Consider the following 22099-nt stretch of genomic DNA (forward strand, 5'->3'; position numbering starts at 1 on the left):
ATTTGTATGTTTATAATTATAAAATAAAAGACACAAATAATTGGTGGATGCATGAACCGAATTAGCTGCCATTGCAGCAAAATGTTCTGGAACATCTTTTCTTGAAGCAATATATGCAAGCAAAGTGTTCATTTCATTTTTCACAGTTGCAAGCTCTTTTTCCATTTGAGTTACCTTATCCTCCACATTTGACGAAGTTGAACTAGAGGAAGCATGGTTCATACCACTTAGCCTTGTTGTGGATCCTTTGAAAGCAAGGCTGGGACAAGCACCATATGATAGCCCTCTAACTCGACCCGGATGCTCCTTACCAAATATGACACCAATTGGATCTTCTGGAGATATATCCGAACCACCTTTTGGATTTGTCAACATTAGTTCATTAATTTTTTCCTGGATAAAATTGAAAATAATCAAAAGAACAACATATACTTGTTAGAATATATTATGCAAGTAGTCCAGTATATCATCATGATCAATACATCATCATCAAAGTAGTCCAATATATCATCATGATCAATACATCATCATCAAAGCAGTTCAATATATTTCTATGATCAATACATCATCATTAAAGCAGTCCAATATATCATCATGATCAATACATCATCATCAAAGCAGTCCAAACACTTACCCCAATTTCCAACACCTCATCATTCACATATGTGCCATTTTCCCTCTTATGTGTGATCTTCCACATTTCAGCTTGTCCAATATTTTACCAGTCTCAATTTTCTATATGTTCAACAATAATAATATAAGTATAATGTGGCAGAAATTGTAATATATTAAAATAGAGAGCACAATATAAGCAAACAAATACCAAATTATTTATTCTTCTTAACAAAGACATAACACCACCAGTGTGTGGAATAAGTTGTCTCTTCCTTATATCTCTATTTCTATTACACATGTTCTACAAAGTGAAAATGAAATCAGTTTTGTGTAAACGTAAAGTAAGCTTATTAATAATATAAAAAACAGAGTTTACCATACCACTGTAGAAGGCCTCAAACGATAATCAACAAAAACAACCCATTGTTCCATGTTTAATCCAGCTGGAACATTCTTGATGAGGTCACTTATGCTCATAAGTGGGTCATAAAACTCATTCCAAAGCTTGCATCTGTATTCCCTCCACAGTTTCCCAATTTTAAACATAACATCTCTTTTAGCCAAATCTTCATTTACTTTGAAACAAAATCGAGACTTCAAAAAAAGGAAAGAAGTTAGTCCAAATGTATTGAATAAATTAAAGTTATTTCAATGTAAGTTATATTACCTTTAGTGCACTCTCCCACACTGAATCCTTGTAAGTATCTGGCAAAGTTGACCACTTTTCAAAACTAATAGGGAACAATACATGATTTGTTGCTAGCTATCCACGAACTCCAGCAAGTAAACCAAATGCTTATCCAATTGGTTGAAAATTGTCATCATAGTTCACCACCACACGTAATCCGTTAGGTAAGTTATGAGCATCCCTAACCTTCACCTTTAGTTTTTGACTAACTCCTTCCCCATCTATAAAAGTCCAAATACATTATTTTATGTGCAGTGAAACTTATTACATGTAAAGGAAAAAAAAAACAAAAGATTTTACCTATAGCATCAACAAACCAATAGTGGTTTGATTGCCTTGATTTTCTTGGTTGCACTCTTTCAGGTTCAGACTCAGAAGTTGGTTGTGCTGGTGCAGATTAAGAAGTTGCTAGAAGTACAAATTCATATAATTCATGATTTTTAGATTCAGTCTATGGTTGTGGAACTTGTGAAGTTTGTGGTTGTGTAGGTTGTGAGGTTTGTTGATGAATAGATTGAGAAGCTTGTGGTAGTGGAGATCCAAATGGACTTGCGGAAGTAGTTCTTGACTGGTCTTGTGTATCAGAAGGCATATCATTAATGTTTACATAGTTGGCTACAGATTTGTCTGAACCAGCAACTGACTTAAGCAAGTTCTTGATCCTTTTAGGTTTAGGCATACCTGCACATAAAAATGAAGTAATCAACAACATAATTAAAATTTGAAGATATATTAAAAGTGAAGATATATTAAAAGCTTCATACATGCACATAGTAGATGAATGAACATATTAATAGTGCAGTTGAACCAAGGTTATTATTACTCTGACATTGAGTCATTTTCATGAAGTTCATCATCATTGTTGTCCTCATTTAGTAATTCATCATCTCCATCCTCCCTAAATGATGCGAATTGGTCAGAGTTGCTGAAAAATTCATTTAAGTCTTGTTGTGGACACGGTTCTACTTCACAAACTTCACCATCTCCTTCTCCCATATCATAGAAGTATCATGGTTTCAAATGGACAACAATTGACCATGCCTTATTCACCTCATCATCTATATAATATACCATTTCAGCTTGTTAAGCTTCAATGTATGGATCATGCTCCTCACGATCTCCCGTGTGAATTAACCTTCAAAAATTAATACAAGTGAAACCCCAATGATCCTTCCTCAACCCCCAGTCCCTTGTGGTGTCAGCCCATTTACATTTGAACAAGGTAACCTTAAAATGACCATAATAATTAAGCTCAATTATATCTTCTAATTTGCCATAATATGCCAAATCTGCTTGTCTAATATTTTGATCCACACCACTTGCAACAAATGATGTTGAAGAAGTTAAGAACACTCCATAGTTTTGGGTTTTTAAGTCATGTTCTCGACTTTCAGTTCTAAATTTGAAATCATTTACATTAAAGGCAGAAATTCTTCTAGCATGTGTTGTTGGGTTTCGTGAAGGTCAGAGTAGGGTTTTGTGTGGAGGCAACGTTAGGGATTTTTGGTTTCATTAGTAGAGAGAGGAAAGAGGCGTTAGGGTTTCATGTGGAGCAGAGAGAGGGAAGAGACGTTAGGGTTTCGTGTGGAGCAGAGAAAGGGAAGAGGCATTAGGGGTGTGGAGCAGAGAGAGGGAATGGGCGTTAGGGGTGTGGAACAGAGAGAGGGAAGAGGCATTAGGGTTTGGTTTCCAAACTGAAAGCAAATTTAAAAAAAAAATATTTTCCAAGGGAAAGTAAGTTTTCAAAAAAAAAAATTCAATTTCCAAGTGAAAGCAAGTTTTTTTTAAAAAAAAGGAATAATGAGAAATGGTGTATGGAGGGAAAGAAACTGGGGAACTTTTATTTTGAAGGATAATTGTGACAGTTAAAAATGATATATTTTGAAAGATAATTGTGGCGGTTAGTCAAATTACGTATTATATTGAAATTTGTGGCGGTTATTAATAACTGCCATAATAAAATCGCCATTTTTTACACTGTTTTTTGTAGTGGCATCTAATGTTCTTCTTGTTGGTCTTCTTAAAGAATAAAACAAGTTGTAAATAAATTGAGCTCACTTTTGGGGTCCAAATTGCAAAGATAGGCTAGAATAAGGTTCCTTTAGCATAATAGGGGGTGTAAATATCATTTTAGCTTGTTCCTAGCCTTTTAGGAAGACAAATTGACCTAGTTTCTAGAAGGACAAGCCTAGGATGCGATTTTGACTTAGTCAAATCCTAAGACTTCCCATTTTTTCCTTTTTCCTATCCTACCCCTCTTGCTTGTTTTCCAAGACTCCTTCACCTATAAATAGGAGGCCTACCCATTACATGTTGAAATTGAATAGAAAAGTTACTCTGTACAAATATTGTGAGATCTTGAGTGAGTATTGTCTCCTCTTCCTTTTGGTCTTATCTTGATGAGAAAGAAACTCTCAAGTGGTGGCCTAGCACTTATCTTGGTGGTTACCACCCACCAAGTGGCGTGATCACCCACTCCATTTTCCATAAGTTTCCTTCTTCCATTTTCCTTCATGTTTCCTTTCCATTAATGTTTCCTAGTTTTCTTCTTTATTTCGGCAATTGCATATATGTCACCATACAATGTCTTTTTATCTTTGCCTTTGTGAAATGCACCTTCACACCTACTTAACCACTTGGTTAAGTTAGTGTCCAATGAGAATTTTCCTAAGGTCATCACCATTAACTCCTAAAATCTCAATCTTAAAGTAAAGTGTCACATAAATGAAAACATCTAAAAATTAATTCACATAAATGATTCAATAGATAGGAGAGAAACATCCCATGAGTACATGCATGTATACAGGTGGGGTATTGAATACATGAGTATACGTGTGTTTTGCTGATAAGTTTATGTTAAATTGGATTAACGCATGCTTGATTTGGTTTATCCCTGTGTGAAAATTGAAGGGTGTTAATATTTAGATAATTTGTGAAGAGTTTATTGGTGGAGGAACTTGTAAGTCAACCTACATTTTTTACTGTTTTATAATCTCTAATTTATTTTTCTGCACAACAATCTCAACTCCCCTTTTATCTTTATTGTTATTGTTAACTTTTCTTGTTTGTAGATATATTATAAAAACTGATTTGCTAATTTTACTATTGGGTTCATTGTGAGACGATTTGGGGTCTTCCGACCACTTCTATACTATCATTTCTTTGGCGTTAGATAGTCTATAACCGTGTTAGAAAAACTACGCTGGAATCTCTTTTTAATGTGACTGTTAAATGACACCTATCAAATGTCTATTTGAAAAATCTTTATAATTTTTAAGCACCAAAGGATAATAAAATCCTTATTTCTTCCCATCATGCAATCAAAGCAAATGTTTCATAGTCTATACCTTTTTGCTCATTGTGCTACCAATTTAACTTTATTTATTACTATTTTCCCTTCCTCATCGAGCTGTTGTGAAAGACCCATCGTGTTTCAATCACATTTTGTTGAGGAACCAACATCCATACATTATTTCTCATGAACTGATTGAGCTCCTCCTCCATGGCTAGGATCCAACCTTCATCCCCTAGAGCTTCTTCAATATTATTTTGTGCTATTTGAGACACAAATGTAGATGGTTAGTGTTAAGAAATGGATTTTAACCCTAGCTCAACCTCATAAATCTGGCTTATAAGGTGAGGTTTGCACCCACATATAAAGAATGAAATATCCTAATCTCTAGTCGATGTGGGATCTCCAACACACCCCCTCACGCCAAGGCTAGCAACTCGTGCATGGAAATATATGTTATGAGTGGTCCGATAATGACCCGATAACGGGTAGCACGATAGGCCCAATAAACTCTCGCTATGATAGGCTTTAAGTGACTCTAATACCATGTTAAGAAGTGAATTTTAAGCATAATTCAACCTCATAAAACAAGCTTATAAGGTGAGGTTTGCACCCACTTATAAAGAATGAAATATCCTAATCTCTAGTTGATATGGGATCTCCAACAGTTAGGTATAAGTTCAACATACCCTATATTTGATTTTGACTATGTGCTTAAATACAAAGTAAAAAAATATGATTTTATAAGCATCAAGTCTTGTCAGACACAAGTGTTTTGTGTATCCGAACATACGCAAGTGTTTTTCTTATATACTTTGCCTGCTAAGTTTTTGCTTGGACATACACATGTGTGTTTCCTTAGTCCGATAAGTTTTTACTTAGACAGACACAAACATGTTTACTTCATTGGATAAGCTTTTGCTTTGATAGATAAAATGTCTAAAGCATTTTACAGCACATGCCAAATACTTATAAATGTTTATTCTATGCTTGCAAAAAATGTTTTTCTTTTCTATCTCATAATAAAGTGTCTACATCCAATATCTCTTGAAACAACATCTAAAGCTACTCCACACAAATAACTTTTCTAGATATAAAGAAATGTTAATTATGTAAAGATAGTCAATCACATTAGACTCTTTATTTTACTAAAGTTTGAAAAAAGAAAACTACCTAACCTAGGCCTAATAAGTTATGTCATATATCAGAAAGTTGTGTAAAGAATATTCATACATTTGATGTTGCATGAAAAGTGTCGCAACCGAGATCACAATGTGATGATTATTAAACTTTGAAAAAAATAAAGGAGTTGTGATTGTAGTTAATAGTGAAAAACTACGGAAAAACCTTTTAAAAAGAAAAGGTCTCGAAATCAAATTTTGAGTCTGGGAGTTGATTATGCACAAGAAAAGTGTTAGCATCCTACAACGTTCTGTCCCAAGACTTACAATTAATTGAATGTGCAAAAATGTATCTAGTTTTTAAAATATATATTTTTCCCAAAAAATAATGCCCGTAAAAATAATAAAGTAAATATTTTAAAACTTTTTTATTTGGACTCAATAAGGATTAACATTATTCCCACATATTTCCATTAAAAAATAAAAAATAATGTAATTCTTACAATAAAAGTTGTTTTGGTGTTTGATATTTTTAACTATTTTAAAAATTATTTTATATTATAATTTTAATTATCAAGTGGATATGAGATTTAACATGAGGTTTAATTATTTTGAAACGAAAATTTTAATTATAAAATAAATCTAATATTTACCCTAATAATAAATCATTTTGAAATTATTAAATGAACAAAAATTCTAATTATCAAGTAAATTCAAAATTTAACATGATAATTAATTATTTTAAATTTATTTTTAAAAAAATTAATTATCAAGTAAATTTAGTATGATAATTAATTAGTTTTGAAATTATTATAAAATTTTAATTATGAAACAAATTCAAGATTTAACTTGATAATTAATAATTTTTAAAATAATAATATTAATAAAAAAATAATTATTAAATCGGAGATTCATCATAACAATTAATAGTTTTCATAACTATTTCATAACAAAACTTATAGTCGAGGTAGCAATTCGTAACCCAGTGTGTAAATATGCTATTAAAAAATATATCATGCTTATAAGAAATGGCATGCAATGAAGCCTTGAAATAGAATCACAATTATGCCATGCGATTGCCTTAGATAATTGAAGTGACGTTTTAAATTGTTAACGGTTTTCTTCCTCCACACGGAAAATCACCACTTTGCCTTGCCAATTATTCTCAATCACCAACCTCCAAAGTGAAATAAAGGTTTCATCTCGATTCCAATTCCATCAACAAGCAATTAGCAAGCTCAAACGCAACTGCAAATTTCAAACGGATCCCAACTTCAAATCAAATTATCAGTAGTGATGAACCAAACTCGAGAAGTTCCTGAGTGTTCAGAGAAAACTGCAATGCAACTTCGGAAGCGTCAAATTAGGATCTCAATCCGGACCAGAGGAAGAGGAGACCATACACACCTCTCGCTCAGGTTGTTGCGCGGTGGATCCCGACAGAGGGAGCGACGGCGTGCGACGGTGCGTCGCGGCTTCGAGAGAGCGTTGCCGTTGGCGAGGTCGTCGAAGATCTGGAAGAAGATTTTGGAGATGGCAGAGAAGTGTGAGTGATGGCTGAGGTTGTTGAGTTGGGAGAAGAAGAGTGTGAAGGAGTGAGCTAGTGAGCACTGCTACTTCGCGTGCCTTCTTCCTTTTTAATTTTTTTTCTTTCTTTTACATCTTTTTGTTGCTTTCTCCAACTAAGATAAGAAATTTTAGGGTCTAAATTTTTTTGTTTTCACGTTTTTTTTATTAAAATCAAAATTTAAAATAAAGTAAAATAAAAAACTAAAAATATAAATAATTTTAAATATTTGAATTTTTTAATCAAAAAGAAAATACTTTTTTTTAGTTTTCACTAAAAAAAGTAATTTTACTGGTCAAAATCCTTACTTATTATTATTCATTATTATATTTATTATATTTTATTATTACATATTATTGTTATTAAAGTTATTAAAACCAAATATTAACATTTTAATAGGAAAGATTTGAACGATCAGCAATGGATTAGAGAATATATAATCATAGACAAGTCAATTTAGCGATCAGATTATTCTTATTCTTGTTATTTTATTATTAATATTAATATTAATATTAAATATTATTCTTACTAAAAAAATTATTACTATTATTATTATTATTAAAATTATTAAAATTATTGTTATTATTAATATTATTATTAAATTAATACTATCATTTTAATGTATATTAGTACAAAATAAAATTATTAGCTTTAATTTTATAATAAATTATTATTAATAATAAGGAAATTATTAATATTATTATTATAAATCTTATCATATTTATTTTTAATATTATTATTATTACATCATTATTAAAGTATTACTATTATTATGAAAATTATTATTATTATCATTTTTATTGTTATTATATTACTTATTATTCTTATACGAATTATTATATTAATATTTTTATTTTAATATATATTAACATAAAATAAAATTATTAACATTAAAATTATATTAAATTATTATTAAATTTATTATTATTTATTTTCATAATTATGTTTGATATTATTACTATTTTTTATTATTATTTAAATTTATTAAATTAATATTTTTATTTTTTATATATTCATAGTTAACAGTGTTATTATTATTATCATAATTATTGTTATGATTATTATCAATATTAATATTATTAATAATTAATAATATTATATTTTCGTGAGCAATTATGGAATATATTGATTTGTCGATATATTTTGATAAAATATATAAAAAATATATTTATTTTTTATTTTTTATATTCATCGAAGAAATAGGTCAGTAATTATGATAAATATAAATTATTCCATAAAATTTATCAGTAATTTCATTTGTCGAGTAATTTTATCTATTTGTAAAATTCATTTTAAGAAATTATTGACAAACACAAATTTGTCTGTAATTTTTTGTCAAAATCAAGAATTTATTGTAATGTTTGTAATATTTAAATTTTTTAAAGATTTATATTTTCTTTAATATTATTTGTTATATTTTTATATTTTGTAAAAAAATGTTTTTTTAATCATTTTTCATTCTTTTTTCAAATTTAATCAATCCATTTTTGCATTATTTTTATATTTTAGTTCATTTTCTTTCGTTAGTAATAATTAGGTTATTTTTTTAATTGTTTTAATTTGTAATTTTAGCTCATATGACATTTGTTTGCTTGGCCATAACATTTTCTATAGACATCACTTTATTTTTTTTATTATAGTTGCATTGGATTCTATACTTCCACGGCTTTAAAGTGAACATATGAATTCTATATTTTGAGAATTTGAGATAGACGTGTTAAAAATTTGTAAAGAGATTCCTGAAGTTTATTTTTGCTTGTTTTAGCTTACACACTTTTAATTAGGCTTTTAACTTGATTAGAGCGAAATTAGGCCATAATTTCTTCAAAGTTTGAAAATTTAGGGTTTAAGTTCAGAGTCTATTGAAGGCCTAATTATGTTCAAAAACAAGGACAAAAATCACTTGTACAATTTCTTTACAGTTTTAGTTTTCCTTATTTTTTTACCTATTTTTGTCTTAAAAGGATTTGTAACAACTTTTTTATTCTTCAAATCTATATAAAGAATATCTCTTTAAGAAAGAAAGATTGACAATATTGACCAAACTCACGATAATAAGTGCGATAGTAAAGCTCTTATAATCTTTAGCAACCCTTTAGCTTTTAGTTTGTGAGAAAGAACATTGTTATATTTATTTGCAACCGAAAAGAGTGTTTATCATCTTGCATTCATCTTAGGATGCTTCCCTGTTTTTATTATCAAACATGTGGTCGTTTACAACACACACTTTCTATAAACAAAGATGTTTGGCCAACAGTGGTTGGGTTACTTAAGTCTTAGCCAAGTGTGACTGCATGTTCAAACAATACTCTATGCTTATTTAGGAGTGGTTTGGTCCAAATGATACTTTATGTTTAGCCAAGAGTGGCCATGATCATGATCCAAATTATACTTACCTTGTATCTTATAGTGTTAGTTTGCTATTGAAGCTTGATCATGTTAATTAAGAACTAGACGTAGTTTGAGTTTTTAGATGAATCACTACAAAAATACTTCGTGTAAATACCTCTCAACTCTTAACTTTTTAAATTGCATATTATTGATATGCAACTATCGAAGAATGAGAGATTTGTGAAAATAAGTTTTTAAAAATATTTTTGACAACGCATCTGTCAAATTGAAAGTTGTGTTCGATGAGCCTTGTCAAAAGCCTCTCTTATGAAAAAAATGCTTAACAATGGGTCTATCAAGTCTTAAAGTTCCTTTTGGATATTGCCTTGTGAAATTTTTTAAAGATCTTAAATACATAATTCAACCCTTCCTAGTTATGTATTTTGCTTGTTTTCAAAAAAACGATGCTCAATCTTTGAATAAAGATTTGGTTCTCACAACTTCCTTTCTCTCACCAAGGATCTACTCTTACGGATGAAAGGAAATGAACTTCTAATCCCTCTATTGGGTATGACCTATGTGATCTAAAGTAGATTTTCCTTCATTTGTTGCTTCCTTTAGGTTTAATGAAAAAATATCTTGTGTGTCTAATGATCTTGTTGTGTTTGCTTCATCTATGTTTGTTGCTTTTATACATACATATGCAAAGTGATATTCTAGATTTGATAATATTCTATCCTTTTATCATGTTGATACCTTAAATCTTTCTGTTTTCTATGCCTCTGAAGGCTATTTTACCTTTGTGATGTTGCTTTAGCTATAAGAATGTAGACTTTGGGTTTGTCATGTGTCACGAGCATCTACTGTCTAGGAACCAACTTAGTTCTTGACCTCTCATCGTAAAACGTATATGCAATAGGAATTATGATCTATTTTAGTATCCAAATTCTTTTTAAGTCCTTTCTTATTAGCTTCGATTAAATGCCTTTTGTTTACACATAACACTAGGATGTCCAGGTTTACCATAATGATGGCAAGTAACCTTAAGATTTAACATGTTTCTTACTTTTGATGTTATTTTTAGAAAAGAATATAAGACTAAGCTAAGCCAAGATGTGGTGAATTGGTTTAGAAAAACATTTTGAAAATATTTACCTTTTCTTTAAGGGATTTTGAAAAACTATTTTTTTTACTGAATGCAATTTTTGGTAATAAAGATTGATAATGATTAACAATAACAAGATAAAAATAGATAGAGAAAAAGAAAGATCACACACAACATTTATATTTGTTCAAATCACAATTGATCTTACATATAGTCTCAAATAGAATAATTGTAATCAACTATCTTTACATCTTTATACAAACACTTCACATAATAATACAAACCATCTCGACAAGCGGATGACTAAGGACACAACAAACAAGCCAATGCATTATATGTTTTTTCTTCTTGTCTTTTTAAAAGACAAGTTTTTGTAAATAAATTGGACTCACTTTGGGGGTCTAAATAGAAGAATAAGCTAGATTAGGGTGTACTTAGTATAAATTGGGCTTGTGCCAAAGTCCACCTTAACCTAACTTATAGAAACACGCCCATGTGCTCACCTTTGACCTAAATTCTAGAAGACTCCTCCATGTGCTCACTTTTAACCTAGTTTCTAGAAGCTTGTAGTCATTTACACCCCTACTGATGGAGAACCATATGGAAGGACACATATTGAGCCTTTAACTAGGGCTATGGCTAGAAGAATGGAAGAAAAAGAAGTTTAGAAAATTCTATTTTTATGGAGACTTAATTTTTAACTTTTTCTTCCAAATTTCCTAGTCTTATAAATTTGTACAAATTAGTATAGGCTTTATTTTGGGCTTGTATTTCAGTCATTATCTTGAGCCATGTTTTAGGCCAATTTTGCCAATTAGAGTAGGGTGTAAATAGAAAAAAGAAAGAGTTTAGCTAGAGTTACAATCGGGCCTCCTTGAACACAATGCAACACTAGACCATCTGAAGAGTTTTTTTTAGGGTTAAAGCTTGCACCTTGGCTGCCTATAGCACTATAAATACAAGTGTTAGCCCCCTTGTAAATGAGATTTGAATTGACATAGAAATGTTGTCCAAGTTGTTAGCTCCTTTGTCTTCAAATTCTCACTCTCAAGTTTGCACTTCTATTAGTGTTTTGCTTGAATCTTCTTAGGAGTTGGCCTAACATCTCTTAAGCTTCATTATCATTCTCTATACACCAATACTTCACAATTTCTTTCACCCATTTAGCCATCCAATCCCACCAAATTTTTCATCCTAAAATACAAAGCAAAAGACTCATAGCAATGCAAGCTAGGATTGCATCACCTACCCTTCCTCTCCAAGGTACTCATCTCTATAAATAGTGGGCCTCCCCTATTGTAAATCACACATTGGATTTTGAATAGAAAAGAAATGTTGCAAGAGTGTTTAGTGAGCTTTGTCTCCTAGATTTTGGGTCTTATCTTGGGTGTTTGTGCACTTCAACTGGAGGCTCTTTATCACTCATCTTGGAGTCTCTTCCTCCTTTAAGTGGCGTGATTCCTCATAAGCATCTCTTAATCTCTTCACCTTTTTGTCTTTCTTTCCTTTTCCTTATGCCATTATACCATACTTTTATTCCTTTATGTTTCTGTGTTCATCTTTGTCTATTCGATTTCCATCTTCTTTCTTTTCCTTATATGCTCTTTAATTCTGCACCTTTTCATTATCATTATCATATAATTTCTCTTTGCTATCTAGAAGTGAACTTTCACACTTACTTAACCACTTAGTGGGAATCTTCTTTGGGTTTCTCACCATATTCTACCTAAAACAAAAACTCATAAACAAAGTGTCACCATAAAATGTGCAATCTTAAAATCAACTCACATCACATAAAACATCAAACAACATAAGAACAACTCTAGAATACAATTAAGAGAGCATACCCTACCCTTGGATCATACCGTGAGGACACTAACCAAACCAAATCTTGAAGTATAAAAATGATATAAATTGGAACACTCCAACAACTCACTAAAAGACGTTATCATAAAACAACATAGTAGAAGCAACACAAAAGTATTTAAGCAGCACGACACAACTTTTGAGAGAATTCTTTAACAATCTTGAGGGTACTCTTTTAAGAATTTAAAATAGCTTATAAAGATCTAAAATGAATGTTGTAATATTGATTTTTAGTATATTAAGATGAATGAAAGAGTGAATCAAAGGTTAAAAGCTTTATATATTTATATCTAGGGCATTTATCTTTCGAGTCTCTTACTTGAAGTTTTGTTTTGATCAAATTTGATATTAATCCAACAATTAAATAGGAGTAGGTTAATACTTTATATACTTCAACATATTACTAGAAATATAATATTTTTTGTAGAAAAAGAGGAAGAACTGACAAAATAGGAAGAAAATCCTTTTTAAGAGGAAGCAAGGTTCATTGTGGAAGAAAAAATTGAGTTTAAAAAACAAAATTTCATTCTTGATTGGGAATTTTGAAGTTGAGTGTGACCAGGTTGAGCATGAATTTTCTAAGGCTCAATGTGAGAGGTTTGGTGTGGCTTTAATGAGTCATTTTAAAAGTGATTTGGGGATCCATTGAAAGAGTTCGTGCATTGGACTTTCAAACCCATGTTTTGGAGAAGAAGAAGCTTCTCACACAGTGGGTGGACAACTAAAAGGCTTCCCTAGCGTTTCCATGACTCTTAAATCTAGTTTATTCATTTTTGTATGATGTTTTCTTCCTCTTACATAGTTTTTTGGGGTTAGATGTAACGACACTAAACACTCTTGTATTTTTTGGTATATCATCTTCTTGTGCTTCAACATTAGTGTTTTACTTCTATACTTCATGTTTGTGATTCGAAAATGCTTTCATTATCTTGACTTGAGGTAAAACACCCAAGGAATAATTTCATTGGTCATCTTTTAATCATTGAGCTTAACACAAATTGTTTTGTTGAGTTACATAAGGCATTGAGGCTTATTAAAGGAATTTAGGTTCTTTTCACCTAAGGAATTAGGCTTTTGGTTAAAGTTGATGATTGATGTTAATGTTGAAAGCCAAAAAAATTTGATTGAGTATCATATTGCAAGAGACACGTGTTCAGTTAAATCTAACCCCGACAATTTTAATCTATTTGTACAAACTCAACATATTAGTTTATTTGTTTTTTGTATTTTGGTATAATAGTTAATCTTAAGAATTTCATAGTCACCTTTATATCAAAATTTCATAGTTTAGTTAGTATAGATGGTAAGAAATTGTATAGTTTTATTGTATTGTGTTAGTCTGTTGGGAAAATGATACTTGGATTTTTCATTTTACTACTTGTATGATTCGGTACACTTTCCAAGGACGTAACAAGTTTTATGTCACCATTTTCGAGGAGTTATGTCTCAGTACTAGGAAATACACATTTTTTTTTTACTTACTAGGTTTTATTTTTTTTTATCCTTTTACTAGCTTAATTTACAACTTTTATTATATTTGTTATCTTGTGCTAACTTATGACTCCTTGGTCTTTGTAATTTTGTTTATGCGAGGTAAAAACTCAACTGACCAATTCTTGTGCACCCGTAAACTGAAAAAAATAACTAGGAGAAACAACAACAAAACAAAGAAGACAAATATTTTAGATGGGCAAGCAAGGAAAGAGTCAAATTATATGCCTCTACCATCTCCTACTATTTTAAGAATCAACAACCATGGTTGATTGAATTGAAAGAGAGCAACCTCAAAGAACCTTGGGCAACTATGCTACTTATAATGGGATAAGACATTTCTATCGCATTGTTAGGCCCCAAATCATTATAGCCAAATAGTGAGATGAAGTCAACATTGTTAATTTTGGTGTAACAAAACCAATTTGCTAGACTAGATCATGAATATCCTCATGCTCATTTGTCTACATTCATTGAGTTATGCAACATGGTCAAACTTCATGAAATACTAGATGATGCAATTTATTTAGCTCTTTTTCCATTCTCACTCACTGGAAAGCTAAAACTTGGCTAAATTATTTTCCACAACATAGTTTGAACCCTTGGGATGCAGTGATGGACATGTTATTGGCACGTTTCTTTCTAGAGTCTAATCTTAAGAAAGATACAATTCAGATTGCCACATTCATGCAAGGTGATGATAAACTACTTTGTGAAGCATGGGAGCATTTTAAGGACTTACTTAAAAATGTCCAATTCATGGGTTTGATGATTACATACAGATAAACTTCTTTTTGGAAGTTTTAAAACCTCAAACTAAACTCATGTTGGATGCATCAACAAGAGGAAAAATCAAGGATAAAACTTGAATGAAACAAAATTGCATATTGAAAACATGGCTTTTAATGACTATAATTTACATCAGTATAGGAAGTCGATTTCAAAAAGGGGAGTATTGGATTTGAATGCTCAAAATGCACTGTTTGGCCAAAACAAGCTTCTCACTCAAGATTTAGGTGCTCTTACAAAGAGGCTTGTCAAACTACCTCAACAACTTCAAAGCTTAGAGGTTACACCAATGTCATCGCAACAATTAAGTTGTGAGTTATGTGGGGGAGGACATACAACTGGTCAGTGTGTTTACCAACGAAGTTTCTAAAAAGAGATCAATTACATGGTAAACAAAAATCGACAAGGGAATTTTGGCAACAATCCTTACCCTAACTCTTTTAATCAAGGGTGGAGGAATAATAACAATTATGGATAGAAACAAGATGTCAGATCATCAAGTAAAACACCACATCAACACCACCAACAACCACTACATCAATAGCAAACTTCTTAATTGGAGGAGACACTCAGTCAATTCATCTAATTGTCCACTACAAACCAAAAGAACAATATGCCTCCACAAAAAATTTAGAAGTGCAAGTGTGGTAGTTGGCTAAATAATTAACGGAGCAAAAAAGAGGATTTTTCTCGACCAACACACAAATAAACCCCAAAAAGCATTGCAAGGTGATTACTACAATGAGTGGAAAACTGGTTATTGGTAGGTGATTTGAGTAGTATGAAAGCAGAGGAAGAGAATGGGTGAGTGAATAAGTGTTTGTGGAAGATGGGTCAATAAAATATCCTCATGGCATGATGGAAGATGTTCTTGTAAAAGTTGATAAATTCTTATTTCCAGTAGTTTTTGTAATCATGGAGATAAAGGAGGATGTTAAAGTTTCCCTCATCCTTGGGAGGCCATTTATGAATGTTGCAAGGGTTTTAATTGATATTGATGATGGAAAACTTAAGGTAAGAGTTCAAGATGAAGAAGTGGACTTTAAAGTATTTGAAGCTATGTCTCACCCAAGAGATGATGAAACTTGTTTTAAAATTGATGTGTTTAATGAAGTACTTGTGAGTTCCAATAAGTTGTTACACACCTTTCATCCTCTTGAGAAAACTCTAATTGATGCTTTTAAAACTCTCAATGAGGAGGAAGAGAAAGAGATTGATGAATGCTTGACTAACCTTAATGCTTTGAAGGAAATTCCCCTACATGAGGTGAAATTATAAGAGTGAAAGATAGGGGATAAAATGAAATAAGCAAAAGTCGAGTTGGAGATGTTGCTTCCACATTTGAAATATGTTTTTCTTTAGGGTGACAACAAACCTTTAATTATTCACAACTCTTATTCATTCCAGAGGAATAGAAAATTGATGTTATGAAGAAGAAGAAAGGAGAAATTGGATGGTTTATATCCAATCTTAAGGGGATAAGTTCTTCTTATTGCACGTATAGAATGTCTATGGAGGAGAAGTTTAAGTTGATGGCTCAACCTTAAAGAAAACTAAATCTTGTTATGGAGGAGGATGTGAGGAAGGAAGTTTTGAAGTTTTTAGAAGCTGGAATTATGTACCCTATTTTTAATAGTGCATGGGTGAGTCATGTGCAAGTGGTTTCAATAAAAAGATAGCATATGAGTTGTTTGCAATGACAAGAATGAAACAATACTCACAAGAACTCTAATCGGTTGGAGGATATGTATAGACTACAAGAGGTTGAATAAAGCAACAAGGAAATATCACTTTCCCCTTCCTTTCATGGATCAAATGTTAGAAATACTAGTTGTTCAAGCATTTTGTTGCTTTTTGGATGGTTATTCATGTTATAACCAAATTGTCGTGAATCCTAAAGACCAAGAGAATATGACTTTCACTTATCCTTTTAGTATGTTTCATTATATAGCTAACTAAAAAAGAGTTCATATATTTGTGTATGTCATAAAATGCTAACACTTTCTAGTGATTAAATCTTTGTGATTTGTTTTATCACATATTTATAAAACCTACTTTATTTAATCATGAATGGTTGTGTTTTATCACATCTTAGTAATACTCTATTGTAGTCAGGGGTCCTTGTTATCCAAAAAATACTCAGTTGGATTGCCAAAAGTGGCTAACGTTCAAACAATACTCATTTTTTAGTGAAGAGTGGTTGTGTTCTAAATAATACTCGGGTATAAAGGTACAATTGGCTCTAGAAGGGAGGATTAAATGGAGCTTGAACTCAAATCGCAAACTTGAAAAAAAAAACAAATACAACGTCTAACAAGTAATATATAGAGAGAAATGCACACATAATTTATATTGGTTAACCCAACAATAATATCTATGTTCAGCCCCCTTGAGAAACCCACTCAACAACCTTTCATTATCACAAGTATTAAACACCTCTTCAGGTTACAAAAGTATTCTCCACCTCTTCTAGTATATCAATATTTTTCATCTCTGCGGGTACACCAGTATTCTTACTCCTTTGTTGGTATACCAATCTTAATCTTCCCTTGAGATGAATACTCTGAGAAAACCTCTTTATTTAGATAAGAATGAAAGTTCACATAGTGTACTTTATAATGTGAACGATTTACAAAGGTTAAGGTCACAACCCAATCTCAAGGATTCGCTCTATAGAAGCAGATGTAGTTGTATAACTGATGAGCATAATCTAATTCACACTTTAAGGCTTTAATCATAGATTATTATACTATAATCATGAATAAATCCACTGTTTTAATTGAGATTCGTCTAAATGGGTTTATTTTGTCCTTAAATGTTATTTTTACTAATCTTGTGTTTTAGTCATAATAGACAATTTAATATTTCTCATAGCAGATGGTATAACTAGACGGTGTGATAAAAGTGGCTGACTAGACAGTTTGAATGAAGCATCTACCACTACGAGTGAGCCAAATCATGCGAGAGTCCAAGTTGCTTATTTGAATCAAAACAGAAAAAAAAAATTGAGATTAAGAATTAGAGAATTAAATTTGCAAATATCTTAGAAAAAGAATTGGAAGCAAATCTTCTACAAGGATATTCTCTCAAATTTTTTAAATTAAAAATATCATGTTAAATGGACAAAAAATAGAGCAAATCTCCCTCGAAAATGTGTTAAAGTAAATCTTCTTCAAATATCACTTATAGCAGCGCTAGGTTTAAATATAATCAATGTGCAAATCTGAATCGAGTTTGGAAATAGAATATTTGAAAGAGTAGTGAAAATGAGATTTGGAACTGACTGGAAAGAAGATATATGCTTGATAACTCGAAACAAAGAAAAGTATCATTTGATAATTGTAAAACAATATCCTGAGATAGATTTTGAATGTGATTTTGTGCAAAGAAAATAGGATTATAAAAGAGACATAAGAGAAAGAACAGGGATGGGTTTTTGGCATCGCATTTCATAGTTGCACACCACACTCTAAACCTAGTTTATTTCCTTTTTTCATTTTTCTTGTTTTAGCTTTCGCATGGAAGGCTAAAACCTTTTGGGTTGATTCCTTTGTGATTTTGCATTGAATTTTGAGGTTCTATTAACTCTTGTTTTTCAATTTTTTGTAGCAGATTGTGCTTTATTTTTTCTTTTTGAAATCGAGTTTCTGTCAAAGGAAATGTTTTTGAATATTTGTTGAGAATTCAATTCTTCTCTTTAATCTCTTAGTTCTCTTATTTAGATATGTAGAAGATAAACATCTCACAAGTATGCGCTTGGAACTAGTGAGATACTTAATGCATCAATAAATGCTTGTTTTGAAGATTATATCAAATTTGATTGATGCCTAGTTGATTAAGTTTGATTTATGTGTGAGAATTGAATGATGATAATCTTAAGAAAACCAATGAGGAATTCTTGGTGAAGAAACTTGGGAGTCAACCTGCATTATCTACTATTTTTAATCATCATTTATATTTTTCTGTTGAACAATTACAACCCCTATTCATTTACTGTTATTGCTAAGTTTCATTGATTACAGATAAGTTTAAATATTGATTTCACTAAATTTGCTATTGGATTCATTGGGAGGCGACTTGGGGCTATATGACCTTATTTATAATATAATCTTTTTGAAGTTAGATGGTATATCACTTCATTAGACAATCTACGATGGAATCTTTTTAATTTTACTGTTAAGCGACAACTTATATATAAATTTGTATTCTTAGAAAGCTTTTATATCAATATTTACACTTCTTTTCCGTGTTCTTCATTTTTAATGTCTTTATATAGTGTTTAGAAATGTGATCGTTGAAGCTTTGTGTTCTTCACTCTTCAATGTAGCCGTTAGACACTCAATATAGAAACATTTTTTTCTAATTGATCTTTGCGTGTTTTGAATGTGTAAGGCACTTCAAAAACTTTCTTTATCTTCTTCTAAAATGAACATTGAGGTTTTAATCTTCATTACTCATATATTTGCTCAATTTGCCAAATTATTCTTCTTCTTCAATGCGCTAGACAGTTGAATACGGAACTTTTGCTTTAATGCAATCTGTGAATTCTTTGATCATTATAAACATTTCAAAATGTTTCTTTAACTGTATTTGATTTGAACATTGAAGCTTGAATCAATTATGTAATTGAGTATTCTTCTTCCAGTTTTGTTCATCATCTTACATGTTGTAAACACTCAATATGGAAATATTGACTTTGATGAAATTTGTGTCTTTAACATGTATTTTCTTTTCAAATAATTTCTTTATATGTATGAACTTTTTACATTGAGGTTTGAACATCTCTGGACTTGAATCTTTTCATTTTTTCACTTTTCATCTTCTTCGCGGTATACGCTCAAATAGGAATGTTCATATATGCGTCTTCAATGCATTGAATTACTTGTTTGCGCTTTGGAACATCTTTCTCTATAAAAAAAATTTGTTTGCAAATACTTCATATTACTTTGATATTCATTTGTGTGAATCTCCCTTGTCAATTTCATCTCTTTGCTATCAGACACTGGAAAAGGAAACTTTGGCTCCCAGCTTTTGTTCATGTCTTTATGTCCCTTTGATATTATTTGGGAACTATATCAGAATCAGTGAACATAATAGTTAACAATTTAATTCACGAGTATCATGGAATAATATTTTCATAATATCCTCAAATTATTGATACTTTCTTTTCTCATATATTTCACCTTCAATACAGTTTCAAACTCTTTCCAATTTAATATAAGATATGAACATTGTAAAGTAATTACATTTAACTCGGATATGTACCACCAAATATATTTCAAAAAACTCTTTTATATAGAAAATATTTATGCTCTATTTCAAAGACTTTACAATTAAATATTATTCAGTCAAAAACTTTCTAATACAATCTTAAATTTAATTTTAATTGCTCAGTTGTATTTGAAAACATTTAAATTCAATATGAAAAGAGTTTTTCATTCCCAAAACATATAAACACAAGGAATTTAATATTTTCAAGGTATATGTGTGACGTTCTCAAATACGAAAACTTCTAAAATCATTTAACCATTAATATTATTTGAAAATAATGTTTTCAATGATTTAGAGATATCAAATAAGATTTAGAAATTTAAAAGCAGTGCCATAAAACATTCTAAGAATATAAAGATTAAATATGAAAACTTCCTTGACGTAGTAGTTCATCTGATGAGTAGAAGATACTTGTATCGTTTGATGTGTGCAATCTTCAATGTTCGTGTAATGGCTTTAAGCAAGTGCTTTGACATCATATGCCTTGTGATATCCAAGGGAATCACCTGATGAGATGTTTTGATGAGTCCATGATCACTAGGATCTTCTGATAAAATCTTCTTAACGAGTTTGTTTGTGGGATCGTTTGACATGAGCTTCTTATATACATCGTCTAATTTGTTCATGTGTCGTCTAACTCATCTTTTCTACTTTTGAATAATTTGTTTGGAAAATTTTCCTTCTTTAGATGTTATATTTATGAGCTCTTAGACATTTGTCCAATATTAAGACCAAGATAAGATTGTCTATTGGTCTTCTAGTGTAAGTGTTTTCTATTTTTTTGTCTAACATGTCTTTTGTTGTTGTATTTTCTGGTGCATTAACTTCGGCGGGTCTTGCTCATCTTCTCTAATGTTTTTCGTCTATTCTTATACTACATATGAGTGAGCTTTGTGTTATACCATACACATTTTATAGTGTTTGTTTCATCAAAACACATAAACACTCATATCATGAGATTGTCTTATGGGTATTAAATCATCTACTGACTAAATAGAGTGGTTGCTTATTCAAATAATACTTGAGTTTTAGCTAGGAGTGATTGTGTTCTAAATAATACTCAATTTGAAGCTTGCAACACTACATAGTGAAACTTAATCATTTTATTGAGAATTGGAAGTAGTATGCGCTATTAGACCAATCGGTACAAAAATCATAAAGTAAATCTTTATTTCCCTTATCTTTGTTCATTGCAAATTACCACACCACATTAATGAAAGAAGAAGAGATTTGTGAACCAAAACTTTAGAATAGATTTATAAAAGATTGTATAACATCTTACTATGTACTATTAGATTATACATTGCAAAAGTTTCAGAAAGTCTTAAGACACCATTCAACCCACCCCTTCTTGTGTTTTGATTGATTTTTTTAGAAGAGTATATGTAAAAAAATATAAGTCATAAGTGCTCCAAAATCTTGACATGAAGAAAGGAGTAAAGATAAAGGTAGACTAGATATATAATTATAGTTCCAAAGAATTAAGATAAAGTCCTTTAAACAATTTTTTTTTATATATTGAATAACATTGATAACATTCATATTTACATCAATGAACACAAAACATTGTTGAAGACATTAGATGTGTCTATTGCATCATTCATTAGATATAGATCATGGTCTATGCTGATATTTAGGATTATTGGGAACATGTAATATAATAATTTAAATTTTCTTAAATAACACACTTTTGGTTTCAAATATGCTATTATAATAAAACTAATCTTTATTATATATATTACATCTTTTTGTCCACAATGAGTCATTGGACATAGAGAAAATTAAAGAAATTATTCATGAGTGAGCAAGATATTTTTAACAATTTATAAATTAGTACTTGTTATAACTTGGTCATAAATTTTGTGTGGCCTTTACTTTTAGTATTGAGTATTAGTTGTTATGGTTAATTTAATTTTGATTTAAGCTTTAAATTTACATGATGAACTTAGAAGTAGAACTGTTT

At 30.6% G+C, this 22099-nt stretch overlaps 2 long non-coding RNA genes and 1 pseudogene across 2 annotated transcripts; all 3 read right to left on the minus strand.

Moving 5' to 3' along the window:
- Nucleotides 1-852: 852 nt before the first annotated feature.
- Nucleotides 853-1324, minus strand: LOC150027459 (uncharacterized). Its single transcript, XR_016521121.1, has 3 exons — nucleotides 1283-1324; nucleotides 997-1209; nucleotides 853-916 (listed from the first exon to the last, which is right to left on the minus strand). It is a non-coding gene; the product is annotated as an uncharacterized LOC150027459 (long non-coding RNA).
- A 5267-nt stretch (nucleotides 1325-6591) lies between these two features.
- Nucleotides 6592-7432, minus strand: LOC137835060 (uncharacterized). The gene is made up of 2 exons (XR_011085006.2): nucleotides 7124-7432; nucleotides 6592-7052 (listed from the first exon to the last, which is right to left on the minus strand). It is a non-coding gene; the product is annotated as an uncharacterized LOC137835060 (long non-coding RNA).
- Nucleotides 7433-14736: 7304 nt separating this feature from the next.
- Nucleotides 14737-14842, minus strand: LOC137836287 (small nucleolar RNA R71; annotated as a pseudogene).
- Between the last annotated feature and the right edge of the window lie 7257 nt (nucleotides 14843-22099).

The sequence above is a fragment of the Phaseolus vulgaris genome, chromosome 5, assembly GCF_051622355.1.
Source record: "Phaseolus vulgaris cultivar YP4 chromosome 5, ASM5162235v1, whole genome shotgun sequence".
Lineage (NCBI taxonomy): Eukaryota > Viridiplantae > Streptophyta > Magnoliopsida > Fabales > Fabaceae > Phaseolus > Phaseolus vulgaris.